Below are 26,637 nucleotides of genomic sequence, written 5' to 3' on the forward strand. Positions count from 1 at the left end.
CTGCCATGATGAGACAGATCGTCCTGGCTTGCTGAATGCTTCCTGAGAGACATGCTCCAGTGCTGGTGCCCAAACACGTGCAAAGTGCCACGTGCAAAGTGCCACGTGCAAAGTGCCACGTGCAAACACGTGCAAACACGTGCAAAGTGCGACGTGCAAACAAGTGCAAAGTGCCACGTGCAAAGTGCCACATGGCACTTTGCACGTGGCACTTTGCACATGGTACTTGGCACTTTGCACACGTTTGCACGTGGCACTTTGCACGTGTTTGCACGTGGCACTTTTCACATGTTTGCACGTGGCACTTTGCACATGGCACTTTGCACGTGTTTGCATGTGGGAGTTCACACTTGGCACTTTGCACGTGGCACTTTGCACATGGCACGTGGCACTTTGCACTTCGCACTTTGCACGTGTCGGCACTTTGGACACAATGTGGGCTGCATAACCGCTGTCTGGAACCTAGGCCTGATGTTAATTGACAACCATTTTTTTTTTAGGGGGGAGGGGGGATTTTAAGTCCCCAGATCATCAATTAGTGTTCCCCTTTGCAAAATAATGATGATACATGCTTCATTGACCCTAAAAACCCTTTTTAAAGCAATTTAAAGGGCACTTCCTGTTTTTCTATCCAGATATCTGAATCTGGCCGGATACCCCGGATACTGGGGTCGGATATCCGACCCAGATTCGGATTGGAAAATTTTTGATCCAGATATCCGACCCGGATCGGATAGAGGGGTATTCGGATCCAAATTAGTTCCAGATAGTGAAAAGTGGTATCCGAGCAGCACTGATCAGGTGAGATCCAGTCTGACCTGGTGGAAAAGGTTTCTGGCGATGTTCCAGGGACACTCGGACTGGGCCTATGCAGTTCAAAACTTCTTGCTACACTCACTAGTCGTCATGATGGGGATGACAATCATAGGCAAATAAATCAGCATGGTTAAGAGATTGGTGTCAGATAGACAATCTCATAAGCCAATATTTCCAAGCTAAGCGATATACAAGGTTAGGTGTCTAGCTTTCAGCAGTACCTATGAGGATGGAGCTGATTGTTTAAAGGTGTTTTTTTTAGAAGACACCTGGCACTGCTCTGTTGCTTAACAGACAAACAAGTTTCACTTTTCCATAATCATACAAGTTTGTAAGGGATACGCATGTGACGCAAATGTGGAAAGTTTGGTCAATAGGGACCTAGAAGTAGAGCATCCCTAGAGAGCCTGGTTAAAAGAAGGCCAAGAGATCTCTCCCAGGGATAACCACCTAGAGCAGAGAAAGTGTGTGAGCACGAGCATCGAAAAGTGAAACATAAAGAAAAGAATCATGGGTAATGTCTGAACCAGAAAAATGGATCTGCAGATCAAGCCTTTTCAGGGGGGCTGTTAGAATGTAAGTATTATATGCTTGAATTCGTAGTCCTCAGTTACTTTAACTGAGTTTAGTTAAAAGACTTGGATCTTGATTCACAAAGCACGCTGGTGAAAAGCCCATTATAAACTTAGTATTATATTATAAACTTAGTTTAGGCGTGATAAAATAAACTCACGCGCAAAGTTTTATGCGTGCAAAGTTTACGTGCGCAACGCCATTAAACCCTATGCGGCGTTTCGCATGCACCGGACTTTGTGCACGCAAAACTTTATGCGCGAGTTTTTCCCTCAAAGCGGTGCTAACCTACTTAGTGCAATGCTTATCACGCCCAAAAGACTTTAGGCGTGCTAACTAGGTTTGTGAATCAAGCCCTTGATGTGCAGAATCTCCCTTTAAGGAGAATTTCTCTTAGAGATAAATAAAGACAGTACTGATTTTCAGTAGAACATTGGACTGGAACTCCCAAAGCTGTATCAGAGATATCCAGTGCAGAGGCCAGACCAGCTGGTGATGAACAACATAAACATGACAACAGGAGGTGAAGAGGCGCCCAATAGGTATATAAAACACTTTAAAAATAATAAAATTCAAAAGGAAGAGGTGGCTTACCTCATAGATGACAAATCACTTAAGAAAAATAATTTTTATAGTAATTAAGCACTGGCAACGCGTTTCGTGGGACCCAACCCACTTCCTCAGGCCAAGTAAAGTGCTGCTCTGTCTATCAAGCCGCGTTTGGGGCGCCTCAAACGCGGCTTGATAGACAGAGCGGCACTTTACTTGGCCTGAGGAAGTGGGCTGGGTCCCACGAAACGCGTTGCCAGTGCTTAATTACTATAAAAATTATTTTTCTAAAGTGATTTGTCGTCTATGAGGTAAGCCACCTCTTCCTTTTGAATTTTATTGTTTTTAAAGTGTTTTATATACCTATTGGGCACCTCTTCACCTCCTGTTGTACCGTACTCCCCCCGCTCCAAAGTGAGGGGAGTCCCACACACCTAACCTGAGGTGAAATTCCACCACCTCATAGGTCTACAGTGTATGGGATTTTTCCAAGAGAGCGACCGCCTCCAGGACTGCTGGTATACCTGAGTGGAGTCAGGTCAAGATACTCCACCTGCCTAAAGTCGTCGGTTGCCCCTCGTGCAACCAACCTTTTTGAGTATTCCTTTGTCGAACCCCCCCCTTTTCGAATTTTCATCTTTTTGTGACATACTGCACCATGTGGGCTCCCGTTGTCTTTGTGTTTTTTCCCTAGTACTCCATAACATAAACATGAGCCATTGTTATGAAAATATTCTCACAAGTACATTCAACAATGACCTCCTCAGAACAAGGGGACAGGTCCTTGAAAAATGGAATTTTCCAGTGCATGCTCAGTAAAGACTGTGCTTGTCATGATATCACGGGTTCTTATCAGCCAATAGCAGGCGATGAGTTCTTAATCCGTCCCTGCTCAGAAGATGTCACATTTAAATCTTTAGAGTTTAGTATAAGAAGAGCTAATGAGCTCCCGGGGGGCGGGGGGTGCTACTTCTGGCTGATGACTTCCACTTTCTACTCTTTTTGTAATGTCTTGTCATCTTATCTAACTGTATGCTGTATATAGGCCTAAGTGCAATGTAGTATAGATGTAACATAAGACATAGCCTGGTTGCCATTCAAAAGGAATGGACCAAGAGCCTCTAACACAAAGAGGACTTACTACAGACCATTTGCTTCGCTAAGGTGTAACGAACATGTAGAGATAAGCATCTGTGTATCTGTTTACTGAATAAACTCCTGAAACTTTGACGACGTCTAAGAAGTTCTATCTCCTATGCTGTTGCTGTGATGAGAGTCAAGTTATCAAACTTTCTGTGATATGGTGCCAAACTAAGGTGTAGTGTTGTTGCCCATAGCAACCAACAAAGATTTATTACAACAGAAAGCCAGGATAAAGGAGGCCGAGAGGTCTTGCTCTCTCTCTCCCCCGGTGCACAAACACCTAATTAAGGGAGAGTGTATGAGCATGGAAAGGTGAAACATAACAAGAAAAAACACTCATATGGACTGTCTAACCAAAGGTAGAGCTTAAAGGCTAAATATAAATAGAAACATAGGTAAGAATTCTGCATATGTCTCCTCGGGGGATTTTAAGTATCTGCAGGGTTCTTGTCATGTAAATCCCTCAGAAAACTGTATTCAGAGTTCTCCCTTAAGATGTATTCTAGAGAAACATATTTCTGATCATTCTAGTACATCATGCTTTGTGGAAGGCCATGGAGCTTTATCTTCTCAAATCTACACACAGCCCGGCACTGTCAGGGACCAGAAGTGTAAACAAATCACAGCATGAAAATCAACATAAGTTTCCCAGAATTTGGAAGAGCTCCAATTATGGCCTGAAGTTCCTGGACTTGTGTAGTAGGTATGCTGCCCATCACATTCTCATGGAAGCCAATAAAAGCTCCGGATGTGATTGTCAGCTCTCACACACCCACAGCCCACCTATGTGCTTACTTAACACTTGTTATGCTGGAGAGTTTTCTGTATATAAGAAAGATGTAGCTGTAATTTATAGGTGGGGAGAATGGTATTCGCTTGACAGCTATTTAGAGCTGATGTATGTTCTGCTGCTCCTGTAACCAAGGCTGAGCAGTGCATTGTGACCTAGGCAATAAATCTGTAATGGCCTCAGAGTGTCTCTGGTCTGTGTATACAGCTTCAGCTGTGTGAAGGTCCAGCTGATACAAGAGTAAGTGCAGTTTGATCAGATGATCGCTGGTGCTGTGATTACCAAGGCCAACCACCTAATCAGTTTTTATCAGCAGTATCCCCTTCTCTCTGTAAATTATACTACAAAGGCTACAATGGGAACATGAGGAAAGCTCAATGCAGTCAAAAGTTCAATGAAAATCTTGAGAGCACACCAGTGATGATTTGCTCCTCCCATCATTCTACATCCGAGCTGTCACCCATCCAGTCACCTGATTCCAGGATACTTCCTATAAGCTCAGTAATGGTGGAGGGAGGAGAGGACTTCCATGTCCCAGCTACCAGTCTGTCAGCTGCTGGGAGGAGGAGCACAGCCAGAAGAGAAAGGAGAGATATTAAGGGATTAACGTGAGACGAGTCTCTGTATAAAACTGTGATCCTAGCCTAATACAGGCTCTATACTGGCTCCACTGGCTGTGTTATATACGGGTTAGACTCCCAGTCATTGCCCCAATAATGGAGTGCTGATGTGGGCCTAGTACATGTGGGTGTAAGCATCATTAGACACCCGATATTATAGCCAGGTAAGGTGTTTATTATGGTTAGGGCCCCCTGCTGGCCCCTGTGTAATAACACATCTGGAAGGGCTAGGGTGTGCAGCCTGGATAGCAGTCCCAATATGTTCTTTGGTTTTCTACATAGTATGACTATGGTAGTGATTAGGTTGTGATCTCCTCTGAGGACAGTCAGTGACATGACTATGTACTCTGTAATGTGCTGGAGAAGATGTCAGTGCTATATAATATGCGTAATATGTTGGCGCTTTATAAATACAATAAATAAATATAAATACATAATAATAATAATAATAATAATATGGGAGGACATTACACTACTGTATGACTATGGTAGGATTAGATTGTGAGCTCATCCGAGGACAGTCAGTGACATGACTATGTATTCTGTAAAGAGCTGTAGAAGAAGTCAGTGCTATATAAATACATAATAACAATATGGTAGGACATTAGACTATGACTATGAAAGGGATTAGATTGTGAGCTCCTCTGAGGACAGTCAGTGGCCGTTGTTACTGTGTCATGCCTGGTCTAACTTCTTTAATCTGCCAGGTAATATAGCACTTCAGTATTGTTCAGGAAGCCTTAAAGTGGACCCAAATTAAAAATACAAGATTTCAGAAATAAATTCTATTTTCTAAATTATAATAATAAATAGCAGCCTTTTTTCAACTGCATGATGACAAATATAAAATATTTTACATTTATTGGAGAAGCCCCTCCCTTCCTTTCATATTGCCGGCAAATAATCCGGCAAACTGGTGGAGTAGGTGGTGTCCTACAAAGGAGGAATTGCTAATGGCTGCCACCTGTATAACCCTAGTTATGAAAAGAGAAGGGTGAAAAGCATGCACTGAAATGCTCATAGGCTTGAAGGAGTGTTTATTTATCTTTGTATGTGTCAGAGTGGTGCAACTAAATATTTTGAAAAAAAAAGTTTGGTTTGGGTCTGCTTTAAGAAATACTTGTATTTCCAAGTACTGCCAAAGACTAGCACATCCGTAAGCCCAGAATCATGCACTCATCTTAGTAGGTACTCGGGCGTGAGTTATTGTAGATGAGGCTGTTGTGTAGCAACTAAAAATTATGATGATGATGACAATAGATTGTTTAGCTTGATGGGCAATCTGTAACTGAGAGGGAGTTCCAAGCCTTACCCCATAGAGCCACATGAATCCATGCCATGCACTGAGGATCAGCCAGTCTGTATTCATGTTGGATTATTGAGGCTCTGTGCAATGAATAAGCTGACACATCAGTGCATTCCAGTGGTTGTGGAGGTGTGGCTAGCTTTCTGGGATAACAAAGGGGTGATTTGCACATTCAGCAGTGATGCATCGTGGGAGACATCATATGCTCACTACACTCTGAATAATAATAATAATTATTATTATTATCATTGATTTATAAAGCACCAACATATTCCGTGGCGCTGTACAAAGTAGGAAACAAACATGGGGTACATAATAATACAGACAATGGTGTACACCGATATACAAGATACATAATTAGTAACAAAATACAAAGAATGATACAAAATACAATATATAGAATTGGTAATGACAGTGATAAAAGTAACATGATGAATAAAATGTATAATGATTTCTAAGACACTAAAGGGGAAGAGAGCCCTGCCCTTGTGAGCTTACAATCTAAAGGGAAGGGGGGAAACAAGAGGACAGGTAGTATGCAACAAATATATAGAGGCAGTGTGTTTTAGGATACCTAGTAGGAGTGCAATTTGGTCTTAGGACAAAGGGAAGTGGCCTAAGGTAGCGCATATGCTTGTCGGAACAAATGTGTTTTTAGAGAGCGTTTAAAGGTAACAAAGGTTGGCGAGTGATGGATGTGTTGTGGGTTGGGCATTCCAGAGGAGGGGTGAAGCGCGTGCAAAATCTTGTAAACGTGAATGTGAGGAGGTGATTCTAGAGGAGGACAACAGAAGATCATGTGCTGATCTGAGATAGCGATTGGGTTTGTATCTGGAAATTAGTGAGGATATGTACTGGGGAGAGAGATTGTGGAAAGCTTTGTAGGTTAGGGTTAGGAGTTTGAACTGGATCCTCTGGTTAATTGGCAGCCAGTAAAGAGCTTAACAGAGAGGAGCAGTAAAGGAAGAGCGAGAAGAAAGATGAATGAGATGAGCAGCTGAGTTCAGTATCGACTGGAGCGGGGCCAGTCTGTTAGAAGGTAGTCCACAAAGTAGTATGTTGCAGTAGTCCAGATGAGAAATTATAAGAGCACGTATTAACATTTTAGTTGTGTCTTGAGTGAGAAAAGGACGGATGCGAGATATGTTTTTGAGTTGGAGATGGCAGGAGCTGGTTATGGAGTGAACATGAGGAATAAAAGAGAGAGATGAGTTGAATATTACCCCCAAGCACCGAGCTTTGGGAACTGAAGTTATGGGAGTGTTATTAACATTTATTAACATTTATTGTTACTTCAGGCAGAGAGGTGGCCAGAGACGGTGGAAAAATGATTAGTTCTTTTTTACTCATATTAAGTTTTAGGAAGCGAGAGGACATGAAGGAGGATATAGCAGACAAGCAGTCAGGAACATGTTTGAGGAGGGAGTTAAGGTCTGAGGCCGAGAGGTACAGTTGTGTATTGTGTGCTTACAGGTGGTATTGAACCCCAAATGAGGTGATTAAGTCACCAAGACCGTGCATATAGATGGAAAAGAGGAGGGGACCATGGACAGACCCTTGAGGAACCCCGACAGACAAAGCATGAGGAGAGATCTGATCTGAGTAGGAGACTGTGAAGGACCTTCCAGAGACGTAGGAAGATAACCATGTGAGAGCAGCAAGGCCCTTTATTCCTACATTTGAAAGTATTTGTATTTGAATAATCTCAAATACCTTCTGTTTTAAGTAGGCAAATTTCTGTTTTGCTTAACATTGAGTCCATTTTCGTCCTCTTTAGGCTCTTTACACACTCTTCTGGGGTTCCAGTTCTTCAGGAGCTTTACAGGCATTCTGCAACTCATAGTAAAGGAGATCCCACAAACAGTGGCTGCAGTTAGTCTATTCACCACAAGATGGCGATCACACACTGACAGGAAGTGATGTAACAGCAGGAAGAGACGTTGCAGGAAGTGGAGAGGACACGTTGTTGGAAGAGGTAATTGTGTGATTCTTGTTATATACTAGCACATATATGGCTGCTGGGCATTGTACAGGATGTATTGCAGTGGGGAGATCAGTGCAGACATGGGCAAGTATGAGGATAGTAATAGTATGAATGAGCATAGAGATTGTATGCAGCAATAACTGTATATAGGAGAGATGGGAAATGCTTGTTTCTGGTGTAATTCAGTTCACTACTACAGCCAAATAAATCAGCAGGGCTGCCAGGCAACTAGAATTGTTTAAAAGGAAATAAATATGGCAGCCACCATATCACTCTCACCCTGGGTTCACTTTAAATGAGTTAGCCCCGCCCTCATCCGGTCATGACCACGCCCATTTTCTTTGCCGGGGCGCGCTCTGCGCGCCGCAGGTTGTAGCCACACCCATTTTTGCCCGCGGCGCGCTACGCGCGCCGCAGGTCGTCAGCTCCCCCCGGAAATTAGTCCAGCACCTGCATAGCACCCCCTAAAAAAAATTCCTGGAGCCGCCACTGCTGCGGAGTAAGCCGGAGCTGCTTGTCCACGAGTCCTAGGTAGTGGTGGTGGTCTGGAGGAGGACGTGAGAAGCCTCTGGAGGTGGGGGGGGTGCACTTTGGAATCTCTTCCTCTGTTGCAGGATTATTATCTGGGTTGCAGTTGTATTTGCTTGTTGCTAGTAATATCAGCCTTTATTTGGTAAATTCTACATTTCGTTGGTGATATCTGCATTGTTGGTATTCTCTACTTGTCTTTGGTAATATCTACATTACCTTGTGTGGTTTCATGTAATAAAAATGGGTGTGGTTGAGGGGTGTGGCCTGTGTTAAGGGGTGGGGCTTAGGGCGCCGGACCTTATGTGCCTATAGGCTCCTGAGCTGTAAATCCGGCTCTGCTCCAATCTGAATAATCTCAAATACCTTCTGTTTTAAAAGGGCAAAATTCTGTTTTGCTTAAAATTGAGTCCTTTTAGTCCTTTTTTTGCCCTTTACACACTCCTAGGGGTTCTGGTTCACCATTAACTTGCTGGGCAATCTGCAACTCTTACCGTAGTAAAAGAGATCCCACAAACAGTGGCTGCAGTTAGTCTATTCACCACAAGATGGCGATCACACTGACAGGAAATGATGTAAGACAGGAAGAAGAGAAGTTGCAGGAAGTGGAGAGGACATGTTGTTGGAAGAGGTAATTGTGTGATTCTTGTTATAGACTAGCACATATATGGCTGCTGGGCATTGTACAGGATGTATTGCAGTGGGGAGTTCAGTGCAGACATGGGCAAGTATGAGGATAGTAATAGTATGAATGAGCATAGAGATTGTATGCAGCAATAACTATATAGGAGAGATGGGGAAGAGAGCATTAGTGTTAGATGGAATGTGAGCAGTCACACAGGGCTTTAATCCTGTCTGACTCACAGTGCTTGGGAGCTGCAGCCACAGAAGGCACAGTCAGTAGCACCCCCTCCCCTCCTGGGCATTAAGCTGCATAATAAATATATCACTAAACAGATGCTGCCTCCAGCCAGGATGTGATCCCTGCTCTGCACTCTTACATACGGTGACTAGACCTCCCGCTTTAGCAGGGACACGTCCTGGATTTGGGGTTCCCTGTCCCAGGCTGCATGAGGTCCCGGGAAACATCCCACTTTAGGCTGCAGGATGTCGCCGGCCGTAGGACTCTGGCCACCATCCAATGGGCTGTGTTGTGGAAAGTAGTTGTGGCCACCTGGCATCAACCTTGCCCCCCCCCCCCCCAGTGTGCTTCCCCATCAGCCCTGCCCTCCCTCCAATCAGCGTGACCAACTCCGCCCGGCCTAACCGCACAAATCTGTGGGACGGGGAGGTGAAATTTTTGAATAGCCAATCCATACAGGAGAGCCCTTATCGATCTGAACTGCATCCGCTGGCTGGTAAGAGTGGCATATAAGCTTCACAGCAGCCCGTGACACCAGCACTGTCCCTCGGTGCCCCCTTCCCCATGTGTGTGTCCCTCTTTCCCCCAGCCCTGTCCCGCAATGTGTACCCCTCTCCCCACCACAGTGTGTGTGTCCTTCCCTACCCCAGAACTGTCCCGCAATGTGTATGTGTCTTCTTCTCTCCAGTGTGTGTCCCCCTCCAGCATTGTCCTCAGTGTGTGTTCTCCTGCTGTCCTTCTTGCACCCCCATTATGAACCCTCTCGTGTGTGTGATTTTCACCTTCCTCCCCTCCCAGTCAGTGTAACCCTCCACCCCAGCTAGTTTCACCCTCCTCCCTACCTACTTTCACCCTGTTCCCCTTCCAGTCAGTGTCCCCTCCATGGCCCTACCACCCACAATTGACAGCTATGGCGAGTTCTGGGAGGACGGGGATCCTGTATTGGTAGTTTCACCACTGACAGCCGTTTAACCTAGATTATCCTCCCCTTATCGATCTTAAGGCAGCAGCATCCTGTACAGATCACATAACCACATCACTGAGGATGGACGAGGACCAGAGTCACATGACCGAGAGGATATTCAACCTCACCCTGGAGATCATCTGTCTGCTGACTGGAGAGGTGAGGAGAATTCTGGGAGGTCACATGATATCACTCTTATCTCTATTAATAAAACACAGCTAACCCGAGAGGTAAGGAGGATTCTGGGAGATTATGTGACATTAATGTTGGTCTTTTCATACAGAGTTTTCCTCCAGTGAAGTCCAGTGATCATGTGACCATCACAGTGCCCCCACCTCACTTCCTAATATCTGAGGGACACAACAAGCAGAAGATTCTGGAAATCACTGGGAAGGTGATAGAGCTGCTGACAGGAGAGGTGAGCGGTGCTGGGAATTATGGGACATTATCTAGTAACAGTAAGGGGTGTGTCTGGATGGTGACCGTTTTATTCTATGTGTCAGGTTCCTATGAGATGTCAGGATGCCACCATCTATTTCTCCATGGAGGAGTGGCAGTATATAGAAGGACACCAGGACCTCTACAAGGACGCCATGATGGAGAATCAGCCACCCCTCACATCACCGGGTAAGAGGAGATTTTTTTTGTATTACTTATAATGGAGGAAGCAGTGCTTGGGGTCCTCCTAGATCCCTCTCATCTGATAAACACAAATAGACAATGACCTCAATTCACTAAGGGCTGATTAGCAAAAAAGAAAAGGTTGGGGAAATACCGCATTCTGTATTGTAGACTTTTTTTTCCAAGTGCACCAAGATTGTCACACATGCGGTAATAGGTAATTTACTGAACAATGTTGCTTCAGTTCACTAATGCTACATACACACTTGAAAGATTTATGAAAGATCACAGACCAATTTTACCCCCTTCCATGTAGTATGAGAGCCATACCTACACAGTCTATTCTATTGAGCTGAACTCCCCATCAGATAAAAATCTTTGCAAGATGCTGCACACAAAGGTGCTGTACACATTCTAAAGATCAGTATTTGCAAAAGATCCGTTCCTGTAAAATGCATTCATAGTCTATGATATCTGCGGATCTCATACACCTTGTTTAACAGATATTCTTCTGCATATCTGACAATCATCTGCAGATCTGAAGATCCATCCTGGTGGATCTGATCTTCAGATTAATATCTGTCAAACAAGGTGTGTATGAGGATCTGCAGATATCATAGACTATGAATGCATTTTGCAGGAACGGATGTTTTGCAGATACTGATCTTTTGAATGTGTACAGCATCTTTGTGTGCAGCATCTTGCAAGGATTTTTATCTGATGGGGAGTTCAGCTCAATAGAATAGACTGCTTAGAGTATGGCTCTCATACTACATGGAAGGGGGTAAAATTGGTTTAAGATCTTTCATTAATCTTTCAAGTGTGTACACACCATTACACCTACTCGGAAATGCCGAAGTCTCCCAGCGGTGGAGGAGGTCTCTGCAGCAAGCTGAGGTTCTCTCCTACAAGTGTCTGCATAACCCATTCCTGTGTGACAGCTTACTAAAGAGTAAAGGGCTTCCTGCATCCCTTTAGATGTGTATGCATGCCCCTAAAGGACCCTCTTCTGTGTACCAGTATATAGATCTGCATGTCTAAAGGGATACAGGGAAGCCTCTGTAAAGGTCTCCTGCTGTTGTATCTTGTTTATCTTTCTGATAACCCACCCGGTAGTTCATCTGATCAAATGAGGTGAGTGGCAGGACCAGGTGGCTCTTCCTATTGGATTTCTCCCTAGTCTGTCAATTTTACCACATGCTGATTTCTAGTTATTGACAGGTCCAGCCAGAACTTAAAAATACCCAACATTTTCTTTGTTTTAGCAAATGCTCTAATTTTAGAGAAATTACTGTTTGTTTTTTTTTTGAGGTATTCATCGCACAAGCCGGTAATTTACCTCACTAGTCTGTAATATTTACTTTTCAGTGTGGTAACAATTAGTTAATTGAGCCCATAGTATTCAGTCAGTGTGTGTGTTTCCTACAGATGGATCCAGTAACAGAAACCCACCAGAGAGGTGTACAGGTCCTCTTTATTCCCAGGATTGTCTACAGGAATATCGCCCCACCCCCCGCCATTATCAGGTAGGTGGAACTGAGAGTCATTAGAGACCCCAAACTATGTGACATTGTTTCCCGTTGTTTATGCTGTTATCTGTGGTCACATTATAAAGTGCTTCTTATTTTGTGTGATTAGGGTGGAGAACTGATACATGTAAGTGCTGTGGTTAAAGAGGAAGAAGAAGAAGAGGCATATGTGAGGAGTGATCAGCAGTCTATGGAGGAGGGTGACATGATGGGGACAAGTAAAGAGGAAGAAGAGGCGTATGTGAGGAGTGATCAGCAGTCTATGGCGGAGGGTGGCATGATGGGGACACATAAAGAGGAAGAAGATACATATGTGAGGAGTGATCAGCAGTCTATGGAGGAGGGTGACATGATGGGGACACATAAAGAGGAAGAAGATACATATGTGAGGAGTGATCAGCAGTCTATGGAGGAGGGTGACATGATGGGGACATGTAAAGAGGAAGAAGAGACGTATGTGAGGAGTGATCAGCAGTCTATGGAGGAGGGTGACATGATGGGGACATGTAAAGAGGAAGAAGAGGCGTATGTGAGGAGTGATCAGCAGACTATGGAGGAGGGTGACATGATGGGGACAAGAAAAGAGGAAGAAGAGGCGTATGTGAGGAGTGATCAGCAGTCTATGGAGGAGGGTGGCATGATGGGGACACATAAAGAGGAAGAAGATACATATGTGAGGAGTGATCAGCAGTCTATGGAGGAGGGTGACATGATGGGGACATGTAAAGAGGAAGAAGAGACGTATGTGAGGAGTGATCAGCAGTCTATGGAGGAGGGTGACATGATGGGGACAAGTAAAGAGGAAGAAGAGGCGTATGTGAGGAGTGATCAGCAGTCTATGGCGGAGGGTGGCATGATGGGGACACATAAAGAGGAAGAAGATACATATGTGAGGAGTGATCAGCAGTCTATGGAGGAGGGTGACATGATGGGGACACATAAAGAGGAAGAAGATACATATGTGAGGAGTGATCAGCAGTCTATGGAGGAGGGTGACATGATGGGGACATGTAAAGAGGAAGAAGAGACGTATGTGAGGAGTGATCAGCAGTCTATGGAGGAGGGTGACATGATGGGGACATGTAAAGAGGAAGAAGAGGCGTATGTGAGGAGTGATCAGCAGACTATGGAGGAGGGTGACATGATGGGGACAAGAAAAGAGGAAGAAGAGGCGTATGTGAGGAGTGATCAGCAGTCTATGGAGGAGGGTGGCATGATGGGGACACATAAAGAGGAAGAAGATACATATGTGAGGAGTGATCAGCAGTCTATGGAGGAGGGTGACATGATGGGGACATGTAAAGAGGAAGAAGAGACGTATGTGAGGAGTGATCAGCAGTCTATGGAGGAGGGTGACATGATGGGGACATGTAAAGAGGAAGAAGAGGCGTATGTGAGGAGTGATCAGCAGACTATGGAGGAGGGTGACATGATGGGGACAAGAAAAGAGGAAGAAGAGGCGTATGTGAGGAGTGATCAGCAGTCTATGGAGGAGGGTGACATGATGGGGACAATTAAAGAGGAGGAAGAAGAGACATATGTGAGGAGTGATCAGCAGTCTATGGAGGAGGGGGACGTGATGAGAGCATCTAAGGAGGAAGACATTATTGCAGAGATGAGAATTGGTGAGTGATAAATAAATAGATATTCAATAGCCTTGTTAAACTGAGTAACAGATATGTCCCTGCTGGGCACAGTACAGATCATCTTCCTCTCAGTATGTGGGGTAATATTACGACAGTTACATGAATCTACCCCTTTGATACAATGTAAAGCAGTCAGTGTACAGCTTGTATAACAGTGTAAATTTGCTGTTCCACCAACATAACTCAACACACAGCCATTAATGTCTAAACTGCTGGCAACAAAAGTGAGGACACCCCTAAGTGAAAAATATTAAAATTACAATTAGACATTTTAAGGGCCCAATCCATTTCACTTTTTTTCCCTACGTTTTCTCCTTGGTGATATTTTCATATCTTATCAATAAATGGCCTTTTAAGTTACCAACAAAATCATTTTACAGTTCTTTTTTCATTTGCAGAGTGTTGAGAAGTTATTTTAAGCAGAACATGAAAAATGATGTCCTAGGAGAGAACTTAGCAGAGGAAGGGAATTGGTTCAGGCCCTTTCCCTCCCTGAGGTCATGTGACTGGTTAGTGTTACAAGGTCTCAGGTGTGAATGGGGAGCAGGTGTGGTACATTTGGTGTTATCGCTCTCACACTCCCTCATACTGGTCACTGGAAGCTCAGCATGGCTCCTCATGGCAGAGAACTCTCTGAGGAGCTGAAAAAAGAATTGTTGCTCTACATAAAGATGGCCTAGGCTATAAGAAGATTGCCAAAACTCTGACACTGAGCTGCAACACGGTGGCCAAGACCATACAGAGGTTTAACAGGACAGGTTCCACTCAGAATAGGCGTGAGGGGACGACCAAGGAAGCTTAGCATCATAGAACATGCTCAGCATCATAGACAGAGAGGGAGGGAGAGAGACACCAAGCATATAAATACATACACACACACACACACACACACACACACACACACACACACACACACACACACACACACACCTAGCCGCACAGCCACAGCCTCTTTCTCTCCTTCCCTTGCTGTCCTACCCAGCCTTGCTGTAATCGTCCTGGCAGCAGTGGGTGGAGCTACGTCTTTCCTGTGTGTGCTCCTCCCCTCCCTACCTACTGCATGTGAGAATAACTACAAAGGTGAAAACTTAAGGACTGGAGTGATAAGACCGCACTCTCACTGTGAAAGCTTATCACTACATGTTAATAAGACATGTTTCTTTAGTGAATTGACACTTAAAGTAGAAATCGATGTGTGGTGATGTTTCCACTTGCCTTATTATCACCAGAATGATCTTAATGAATTGTGGCCATTGGGGTTGATTCACTAACTATAGCGCTGTTAGCTATTAGGGGAAGCCGGGGTTAGGAAGATTTAAAAGTGATTTAAAAAGTAACCTTTATTTTAATTTAAAAGAAACAGGGAGATTGGCCATTAGAGGATGGGCAACAGCGACATTCAAGGAGAACTGGGGAGGAGATTGTGTCTCAGGAGTTCAGCAGAATAGGTGCCGTATCTATTCCTGACTCTCTCCTCTTTTACTTCAATTCAACAGTTACTAATTACATGCTATAAAACACAAACTTCACTAACGTGCAACTAAACTACTGTTACGAGCGCTAATAGAGCAGCGCCACTTATTTCCTCTGTACATGCTATTTCCTCTGTGCATGCTACATCACATGACTTAGTATTTCCTCTGTGCGTAGGGACTGCTTTAGTGAAATATTGCAGGAGCAATACATCACTATCACATGGAAAATCAGGGCAGCAGCCATTGCAAATTAACGTACTGCCACTAGCGCGTGTAATGTGCACAGAGGAAATAGTAAATGCGCTCATAACAGCAGTTTAGTCTCGCTGTTTGGCAGTGCTATAGTTAGTGAATCAACCCCATTGTGTTTTATAGCATGTAATTAGTAACTGTTGAATTAAACTAAAAGAGGAGAGAGTCAGGAATAGATACATCACCTATTCTGCTGAACTTCTGAGACACAATCTCCTCCCCAGTTCTCCTTGAATGTCGCTGTTGCCCATCCTCTAATGGCCAATCTCCCTGCTTCTTTTACATTAAAATAAAGGTTACATTTTAAATAACTTTTAAACCTTCCTAACCCCAGCTTCCCCTAATCAGGCAGTCCTTGTTGTATATGTGGACGAGGTCAGCCAGATTCTCTGCTCTGCATGGCCTGACCTATATTCATCATGGAATATTATGTTAGTGGCTTGTATAATTAGCTGCTGCAGCAGGACTTGTAATTCCATTAGGAATAGCGGCCGTGTTGTTTGGCCTCGCTCTCCCTGACCTCCCCACACTGTAATCTTGGATTGCAGGTTACTATTACAGTAAAGCACTTTCTCCAACTAGAGCAGATATAGCCCCGCCCCCTTGTCATAGCCTCTGAAGAAGCGCTTGTGTGTGAAACTGCCGTCAGGCTCCCAGCAACCAGCACCCACCATTATCCACCCCCGCACCGGTACGTGTTTAGTCTCTTCTTATGGACTGTGAGGTGATGATGTAACACACAGCCTACTTGTCTGCACATTGCCAAATAAAGGAAGTTGTACAGCAGTGCCGACCATCCTCTTTCCTTTCATACCTAATGATAATTGCTCCTCCCCTCAGAGTTCTCTAACAGGAAGTGATGCTGTTTCTCTATTTGCAGGGCGGAGTCCCGGCATCAGGAACCTCTCAGAGACTCGTCTCTCTGTATCCACAGACTGTACAATGGATGATGATGTCACTGGACAAGAGTCTCCTGCAGATATTCCGGTTACCCCAAATATTCCTCCAGACTCCCCTCACCTGTCTAACCCTGAGGGGCCTCATACCCAGCACAGGTCTCCCCGTGCTGGAGGGTTTTATTCCTGTTCCATGTGTGGGAAATGTTATAAGTGGAAATCAAGTCTTGTCAAACATGAGAGAGCTCACACTGGTGAGAAGCCCTATTCATGTGCTGAGTGTGGGAAATGTTTTGGGCATAAAAGAAATCTTGTCATTCATGAGAGATCTCACACTGGTGAGAAGCCCTATTCATGTGCTGAGTGTGGGAAATGTTTTACTCAGAAATCAAATCTTGTCAGACATGAGAGATCTCACACTGGTGAGAAGCCCTATTCATGTGCTGAGTGTGGGAAATGTTTTGGTCATAAAGTAAGTCTTAACAGTCATGAGTGCTCTCAGACTGGTGAGAAGCCTTATTCATGTGCTGAGTGTGGGAAACGTTTTGGGGGTAAATCACAACTTGTCAGGCATGAGAGATTGCACAATAGTGAGAAGCCCTATTCATGTGCTGAGTGTGGGAAATGTTTTGGGTGTATATCAGAGCTTGTCAGTCATAAGAGATCTCACATTGGTGAGAAGTCGTATTCATGTGCTGAGTGTGGGAAATGTTTTACTGATAAATCATATCTTGTCACACATAAGAGATTTCATAGTGGTGAGAAGCCTTATTCGTGTGCTGAGTGTGGGAAAAGTTTTGTGACTAATTCACATCTTGTCTCACATAAGAGATCTCATACTGGTGAGAAGCCCTATTCATGTGTTGAGTGTGGGAAATGTTTTGCATGGAAATCCACCCTTGTCCATCATGAGAGATGTCACACTGGGGAGAAGCCCTATTCATGTGCTGAGTGTGGGAAATGTTTTGCACGGAAATCAGACCTTGTCCAACATGAGAGATCTCACACTGGTGAGAAGCCCTATTCATGTGCTGAGTGTGGGAAATGTTTTGTGAGTAAATCAATTCTTGTCAGGCATGAGAGATCTCATACTGGTGAGAAGCCCTATGCATGTGCTGAGTGTGGGAAATGTTTTGCACGGAAATCAGACCTTGTCCAGCATGAGAGATCTCACACTGGTGAGATGCCCTATTCATGTGCTGAGTGTGGGAAATGTTTTGTGAGTAAATCAACTCTTGTCAAACATGAGAGATCTCACTCTGATGAGAAGCCCTATTCATGTGCTTAGTGTGGGAAATGTTTTGCATGGAAATCAATCATTGTCCAACATAAAAAAATCTCACACTGGTGAGAACCCTATCCATGTGTTGAGTGTGGGAAATGTTTTTGACATAAGTCACAGCTTATCAGACACTTGTGTTGAGTGTGGAAAATGTATTGGCCACAAATGTTCTGATACATGTTGTTTTGTTTTTTCTTCTTTTTTTTAACCATATTTACACAGAATGCTGAGGATTTTTTCATGCTACTCATTGCATTGGTTTATAAAGTGTTAAAGTCACTGTACTGAAGTGACATGATGAATTAAATATGGGTACATATAGTACTGAGCCTAGTTAGAACTTGCTTTTTTTATGCAGGAGAACAGAGGCGCCAAGAGGATAAAAGGAAGCTAAATGAGCTTAAAAAACAAATTCCTGGTAAATAGAGGAGGTAGTGGTGGACTTACCTCCTTCAAGTAGACACACAACGACTGTAGTAAAGACAGTCAATATATTTTATTTATGAACTCCAAATATGCAACGCGTTTCGCAGGTTTGATCCCGCTTCATCAGGCAATAACAACGGAGCAATAGCATATGTGGTCAGTAGAAGAGCCAGGTACCTCTACTGGTGCCTGGCTCTTCTACTGAGCACATATGCTATTGCTCCGTTGTTATTGCCTGATGAAGCAGGACTTCTTTGAGCTCCTCCCATCGGGCCGCCTTTATAGGACCATCTCCTCTAGAGCAAATAGGCGTAGCAGCACCTTTAGGTGTTTCTCCTGCTGAACTCTCTCCCTCCCCTGCTGAGCCCGCCCTCCTGCTGAACTCTATCCCTCCCCTGCTGAGCCCGCCCTCCTGCTGAACTCTATCCCTTCCCATGCTGAGCCCTCCCTCCTGCTGAACTCTATCCCTCCCCTGCTGAGCCCGCCCTCCTGCTGAACTCTATCCCTCCCCTGCTGAGCCCGCCCTCCTGCTAAACTCTATCCCTCCCCTGCTGAGCCCGCCCTCCTGCTGAACTCTATCCCTCCCCTGCTGAGCCCGCCCTCCTGCGGTAATCCTACCCATCAGACAGCAGAGACTCCCCTGCACCCGCTCCAGTCCTCCAAACACTGCAGGGGTGCAGCACCCTCCTAGCACCTCTGTAGTGCAATATCGCCTGCCCAGGTGTATTATTACCCTCATGCTGTAAATGTTTTCCACCTACACTACTTGACTATTGTTCTTGGTTTTGTCTGCCAGTGTCTGTTTATCTGTTGCCAATGCTAAAGCAGTGCAGCTTAATGACAGGAGGGCAAGGTAAAAATCTCCAGCGCACTCTATGCTGCGGTATTGCTAACTTACGCTTGCTCCATTAGCTTAACGGGCGTGCCACTGAACCCGCCCTGAGCCCCTGGCTTCACAGGATGACATCCCAGCACTTTGATTGGCCCAATAGGCTATTTGTCGTGTGACAGGAAGCCTATTGGTCTAATTATACAGGGAGCGCCCATTAAGTTAATGGAGCACACTTAAGCTTAAAGAACAAACCACATAGTGATAGTAACAAAGGTGGAAATGGAGGAATTATACAAGTATGCCAGATATTTCAAGTATTTAAACAATTTGTGCACAGTGTTAATTATTGTAGGTAGGATTCAGAGTTTACCAAGTTTATGGCAGATGGGAAAAAGCTGGTTTTCAGTCTGTTTGTGTGTATGCAGATTGATCCAAACGTCTACCTGATGGAAGGAGCTCATACAAGGCATTTCTGGGGGGAGGGTTGTCCTTGATAATGATTTTGGCCCTTCTCATACAGCGAGTCTTATACAGTTATCCAGAAATCTCAGCAACCAGAAGGAAAAATTCTGACCTTGCAGGATGCATAAATCTTGTTGTACAGTTCTTTATGCAGTAATAAACCTCTGTTACATTAAGGTAAGACTCTTTTGTCTTAATTTGTTTTAAATTACCGTATTTCAACATTAACTACCTCATGCCAATGGGCGTGAATGCGCCGGTAGCCCCAGGACTGCCTAACACCAATTGGCGTCAGGTCCTGGAGCCGGTCCTGAAGCAGGCTGTGCGCGCATCTCCTGCTTGAGGGGCGGAGCTTCACACCGCCTTCAGTCTCTGAGTGGCGATCACCGCTCGGGAGACTGTAAGACGGCGAAACTGCCATCTTTTAACTAAGTACAGAACTGCGATCAGTAGCAGCGCTGTACTGGGGACAGCCGTGTGGCATGGCTGTCCCCCTGGGGGACGAGAGGCAGAAGCATATGACAGCCGATCGCTAGGATTAGCTGGCTGAGGGGAGGGAGGGGTTTGGGGTATAAACAAGAAAAAGGATAAAAAATAATAGAAAAATAAACAACTGGGGGGCGATCAGACCCCACCAACGGAAAGTTCTGTGGGGGGAGGGGAATCACTTGTGTGCTGTGTTGTGCGGCCCTGCAGCTTGGCCTTAAAGCTGCAGTGGCCAATTATGTAAAAAATAGGCTGGTCTTTTTTGACATTGACCCTCAAGCAACCAGAAACTACACTTATCCGGCATTTGGCAATCCCCGTCAGTGCTGGATAATGGGGGTTTTACTCCACAAGAGTTCCAGTGATGGTAGTTCAGTGCTGATAATGACTTCTGCTGTTTTTACAGCTCGCTGCAGGGTTTCTCTGGCAGCCTTGGTGCAGCTGTTGTACCAGGCCGGCAGTTGGTCAGACCGCTTTCTATAGGGCATCTGTAGAAATTAACCAGCAGCTTCTGTGGAAGGTTAGCGCTCCTTAGTTTTCTCATAAAGTAGAGGCACTGTTGTGCTTTGCCAGTTACAGCTAAAGCATTGTCAGCCCAGGAGTGGACTATTGCACTGGCCACAGGGTATCTGGGTGTCACTGCAGTACATTGAGGCTCGGGTCTCTTCTGCTTCAGACCTCAGTGGTAGCAGAGACTATAAAATTCAGGGACATCTATGTGGACACCTGAACCTGCTCCCTGCTACACGGTACTAATCTGGGATTTCCTGAAACCTGTAGCGTATGCTCGCAGACCTTCAGCATCTACCCCATATATACTCGAGTTAAAGCCTATGCCCAACTTATACCTAAAAACATGGGAAAAATTATTGACCTGAGCATATGCAGCAGCACACCACATGCAGTACATTAGAATGCTGCACACTATTACACTGCAACGCACCTGCTGCATTGCTGCACCTGCTACATCGCATAGGTGGTGCATTGCAGTGTGGCAAACCTCGGCTGTTATGCTACAAAGACACACTGTGACCAGAGCCTTACTGTATACTGTAAGCAGATCTATACATGTAATGGTATGTGTGCCACATTCTGCACACTCACTTGCTTCAGCTCAGCAGACAATGCACAGAAATGCATGTATAGTTGTGGCTGTGCGAGGAAAGATCCCCCCCTCCCCATCCAGAGTGGAGCAGTATGCATGGCAGACCTCTGTGTACCCCCCATGTGCGGAGTGATGTTGGCCCATCTTGTGTTGTTAGCCATGACATATATTGATGGCAATGGCAGACCTCTGTGTGTCCCCCTCCCCCGTGAATAATATGCTGTACCAGACACTGACGTGATTGTGCCGCCCCTGAGTCTACCAGCCACTGCAATATATGTATTTAGGCTGAGCAGTAATGAATGCGTGTCCCCCGCTATGTGCTCTGTGTCCTGTATTGTGTGCAGCTGATTACAGTAATGCCCATTAGATAAAGGCTTACCACCATGCTGCCGCCCACCAGAACAGAATGTAAGGCAGACAGGTCCTCTGTGTCCCTGCACCCCGAGTGTCCCCGGCATAAGCAGAGCGCTGTGTGTCCCCCACTATGTGCCCTGTGTCCTGTATTGTGTGCAGCTGATTACGGTAATGCCCATTAGATAAAGGCTTACCACCATGCTGCCGCCCACCAGAACAGAATGTAAGGCAGACAGATCCTCTGTGTCCCTAGCATAAGCAGAGCGCTGTGTGTCCCCCGCTATGTGCACTGTGTCCCGTATTGTGTGCAGCTGATTACGGTAATGCCCATTAGATAAAGGCTTACCACCATGCTGCTGCCCACCAGAACAGAATGTAAGGCAGACAGGTCCCCTGTGTCCCTGCACCCCGAGTGTCCCCAGCATAAGCAGAGCGCTGTGTCCCCCGCTATGTGCATTGTGTCCTGTATTGTGTGCAGCTGATTACAGTAAAACCCATTAGATAAAGGCTTACCACCATGCTGCCGCCCACCAGAACAGAATGTAAGGCAGACAGCTCCTCTGTGTCCCTGCACCCCGAGTGTCCCCGGCATAAGCAGAGCGCTGTGTGTCCCCCACTATGTGCCCTGTGTCCTGTATTGTGTGCAGCTGATTACGGTAATGCCCATTAGATAAAGGCTTACCACCATGCTGCCGCCCACCAGAACAGAATGTAAGGCAGACAGATCCTCTGTGTCCCTGCACCCCCAGTGTCCCTAGCATAAGCAGAGCGCTGTGTGTCCCCCGCTATGTGCACTGTGTCCCGTATTGTGTGCAGCTGATTACGGTAATGCCCATTAGATAAAGGCTTACCACCATGCTGCTGCCCACCAGAACAGAATGTAAGGCAGACAGCTCCTCTGTGTCCCTGCACCCCGAGTGTCCCCGGCATAAGCAGAGCGCTGTGTGTCCCCCGCTATGTGCACTGTGTCCTGTATTGTGTGCAGCTGATTACGGTAATGCCCATTAGATAAAGGCTTACCACCATGCTGCCACCCACCAGTACAGAATGTAAGGCAGACAGCTCCTCTGTGTCCCTGCACCCCGAGTGTCCCCAGCATAAGCAGAGCGCTGTGTGTCCCCCGCTATGTGCATTGTGTCCTGTATTGTGTGCAGCTGATTACAGTAAAACCCATTAGATAAAGACTTACATTCTGTTCTGGTGGGCGGCAGCATGGTGGTAAGTCTTTATCTAATGGGTTTTACTGTAATCAGCTGCACACAATACAGGACACAATGCACATAGCGGGGGACACAGCGCTCTGCTTATGCTGGGGACACTCGGGGTGCAGGGACACAGAGGACCTGTCTGCCTTACATTCTGTTCTGGTGGGCAGCAGCATGGTGGTAAGCCTTTATCTAATGGGCATTACCGTAATCAGCTGCACACAATACAGGACACAGAGCACATAGAGGGGGACACACAGTGCTCTGCTTATGCCGGGGACACTCGGGGTGCAGGGACACAGAGGAGCTGTCTGCCTTACATTCTGTTCTGGTGGGCGGCAGCATGGTGGTAAGGTAGACAGCTCCTCTGTGTCCCTGCACCCCGAGTGTCCCCGGCATAAGCAGAGCACTGTGTGTCCCCCTCTATGTGCTCTGTGTCCTGTATTGTGTGCAGCTGATTACGGTAATGCCCATTAGATAAAGGCTTACCACCATGCTGCCGCCCACCAGTAGAGATGTAGCGAACGGTTCCAGGCGAACATTGGGGGTTCGCGTTCGCCTGCGCCAGGCGAACTTTTCCGGAAGTTCGATTCGCCCCATAATGCACTATGAGGGTCAACTTTGACCCTCTGCATCACAGTCAGCAGGCACATTGTAGCCATTCAGGCTACAGTAAGCCCTGGAGCCCCACCCCCCTTTATATAAGGCAGGGTCCGGCGGCCATTACACTCACTCGTGTGCCTGCTAGTGAGAGGAAAGGGACAGCTGCTGCAGACTTGTTCTTCTAGGGACAGATTAGTTAGGTTCTTGGCTGCTTACTTTGCTCCTGGCTGATTGTTATTGCTTTTATAGCACCCTAGCTCTTGTCAGAGCTCATCCTGTACTTTTTTTTTTTACTGTGTGTCAAACTGACCACTTTTGTTGCATGCACAGCCTTGCTAATTGATAGTGTGTGTGTGCGCCACTGCCAGCAGCCCAGCACATTCAGTGACTGACTACCTGTGTGTGTGACAGGGAGCTGCACATTGTACTACCCAGTACTGCATATACCCAGTACTTGTTGTGTTTACTTAACCCACCTCATCACTGCATATACCTAGCTTTGTGTTGAGTGAACCCAGCTCACTGCAGCCTACTACTACCTGTTGTGTTTACTTAACCCACCTCATCACTGCACATAACTACCTGTAGTGTTGAGTGAACCCAGCTCACTGCATATACCTACTACCTGTTGTGTTGAGTGAACCCAGCTCACTGCATATACCTACTACCTGTTGTGTTTACTTAACCCACCTCATCACTGCATATACCTAGCTGTGTTGAGTGAACCCAGCTCACTGCATCCTTCTACTACCTGTTGTGTTTACTTAACCCACCTCATCACTGCACATAACTACCTGTTGTGTTGAGTGAACCCAGCTCACTGCATCCTACTACTACCTGTTGTGTTTACTTAACCCACCTCATCACTGCACATAACTACCTGTAGTGTTGAGTGAACCCAGCTCACTGCATATACCTACTACCTGTTGTGTTGAGTGAACCCAGCTCACTGCATATACCTACTACCTGTTGTGTTTACTTAACCCACCTCATCACTGCACATAACTACCTGTAGTGTTGAGTGAACCCAGCTCACTGCATATACCTACTTCCTGTTGTGTTGAGTGAACCCAGCTCACTGCATATACCTACTACCTATTGTGTTTACTTAACCCACCTCATCACTGCACATAACTACCTGTTGTGTTGAGTGAACCCAGCTCACTGCATATACCTACTACCTGTTGTGTTTACTTAACCCACCTCATCACTGCATATACCTAGCTTTGTGTTGAGTGAACCCAGCTCACTGCATCCTACTACTACCTGTTGTGTTTACTTAACCCACCTCATCACTGCACATAACTACCTGTTGAGTGAACCCAGCTCACTGCATATACCTACTACCTGTTGTGTTGAGTGAACCCAGCTCACTGCATATACCTACTACCTGTTGTGTTTACTTAACCCACCTCATCACTGCATATACCTAGCTGTGTTGAGTGAACCCAGCTCACTGCATATACCTACTACCTGTTGTGTTTACTTAACCCACCTCATCACTGCACATAACTACCTGTTGTGTTGAGTGAACCCAGCTCACTGCATCCTACTACTACCTGTTGTGTTTACTTAACCCACCTCATCACTGCACATAAGTACCTGTAGTGTTGAGTGAACCCAGCTCACTGCATATACCTACTACCTGTTGTGTTGAGTGAACCCAGCTCACTGCATATACCTACTACCTGTTGTGTTTACTTAACCCACCTCATCACTGCACATAACTACCTGTAGTGTTGAGTGAACCCAGCTCACTGCATATACCTACTACCTGTTGTGTTGAGTGAACCCAGCTCACTGCATTTACCTACTACCTGTTCTGTTTACTTAACCCACCTCTTCACTGCATATACCTAGCTTTGTGTTGAGTGAACCCAGCTCTCTGCATCCTACTACTACTTGTTGTGTTTACTTAACCCACCTCATCACTGCACATAACTACCTGTAGTGTTGAGTGAACCCAGCTCACTGCATATACCTACTACCTGTTGTGTTGAGTGAACCCAGCTCACTGCATATACCTACTACCTGTTGTGTTTACTTAACCCACCTCATCACTGCATATACCTAGCTTTGTGTTGAGTGAACCCAGCTCACTGCATCCTACTACTACCTGTTGTGTTTACTTAACCCACCTCATCACTGCACATAACTACCTGTAGTGTTGAGTGAACCCAGCTCACTGCATATACCTACTACCTGTTGTGTTGAGTGAACCCAGCTCACTGCATATACCTAGCATCCCCCCGAGATGGACAAAATGGACAAACCAGGTAGAGGAAAAGGTAGAGGCAGACCCAGAGGAAGGCCACCAGGCACCGGCAGGTCTGTGCGAGGTGGTGTTGCTGTGATTTTCGTGCGGACCTGCCCCAAAATACAGTGCTCAGAAGAAGGCACGTGCCATCACTTCCCAAAATCGTGAGGAGGTGATTGAGTATTTAACACATAACACCTCATCTCCCGCAGCCACCAGCGCTACAACAAGCACCACATCCGCTGCATTTGACACTTTGCAGGAGTTATTTGGTGGTGGTGGTGAAATCACCATTTCACAGCCACTACTGCAACAACAAGAAGAAGGCACAGGTACACTACCTCCTACGTCTGAGTTAGGTGGCGATAGTATGGACATAACGTGTGTGGATGTGGATGATGGACCACCTGAAGTTGGTGCAGTTGAGGAGGTTTCTGAGGAAAGCGCAGCTGGCCAGGAGGATTATGATGACGATTATACGGATACCACATATGTTTCTGGTAGAGGAGATGACCAGGGGGACAGTTCAGAGGAGGAGTCAGAGAGGACTAGGAGGAGACGACTCCATGATAGAAGCAGAGGGAGCTCGTCCTCAGAAACAGCTGGGGGCAGTGTCCGGCGCCATGTATCGCCAGCTATGGCCACACAGCCAACATGCCCTTCAACGTCAGCTGCTGATGACACCGTAGCGCCATCAGCCCAGGGGGGCTCAGCGGTTTGGAAATTTTTTAACGCATGTGTCTCAGATCGGAGCAAAGCCATCTGTTGTCTCTGCCAGCAAAAATTGAGCCGTGGAAAGACCAACTCTCACGTAGGGACAAGTGCCTTACGAAGGCACCTGGAGAGAAGCCACAAACAGCTATGGCAAGAACAGCAGAGGAAAAGCAGCACCCCTCAAAAGACAAGCCACCCTCCTTCTCCTCTTCCTCCTTCAGGTGCATCGTCTTCATCCACTTTCTCCCTTGCACCTTCACAGCCACCCCCCTCCACACCGCCTCTTCCCTTCAGTGGTTCCTTCTCTTCTGCCCACAGCAGTACCCAGCTGTCCATGAAGGAAGTATTTGAGCA

At 45.9% G+C, this 26,637-nt stretch overlaps 1 pseudogene; it reads left to right on the plus strand.

Annotated features, from left to right (window-relative positions):
- LOC137537236 (zinc finger protein 208-like) overlaps positions 1-18,394 on the plus strand; it is a 145,933-nt pseudogene extending 127,539 nt beyond the window's left edge.
- Positions 18,395-26,637: the final 8,243 nt, after the last annotated feature.

The sequence above is a fragment of the Hyperolius riggenbachi genome, chromosome 10 (assembly GCF_040937935.1).
Source record: "Hyperolius riggenbachi isolate aHypRig1 chromosome 10, aHypRig1.pri, whole genome shotgun sequence".
Taxonomy (NCBI): domain Eukaryota; kingdom Metazoa; phylum Chordata; class Amphibia; order Anura; family Hyperoliidae; genus Hyperolius; species Hyperolius riggenbachi.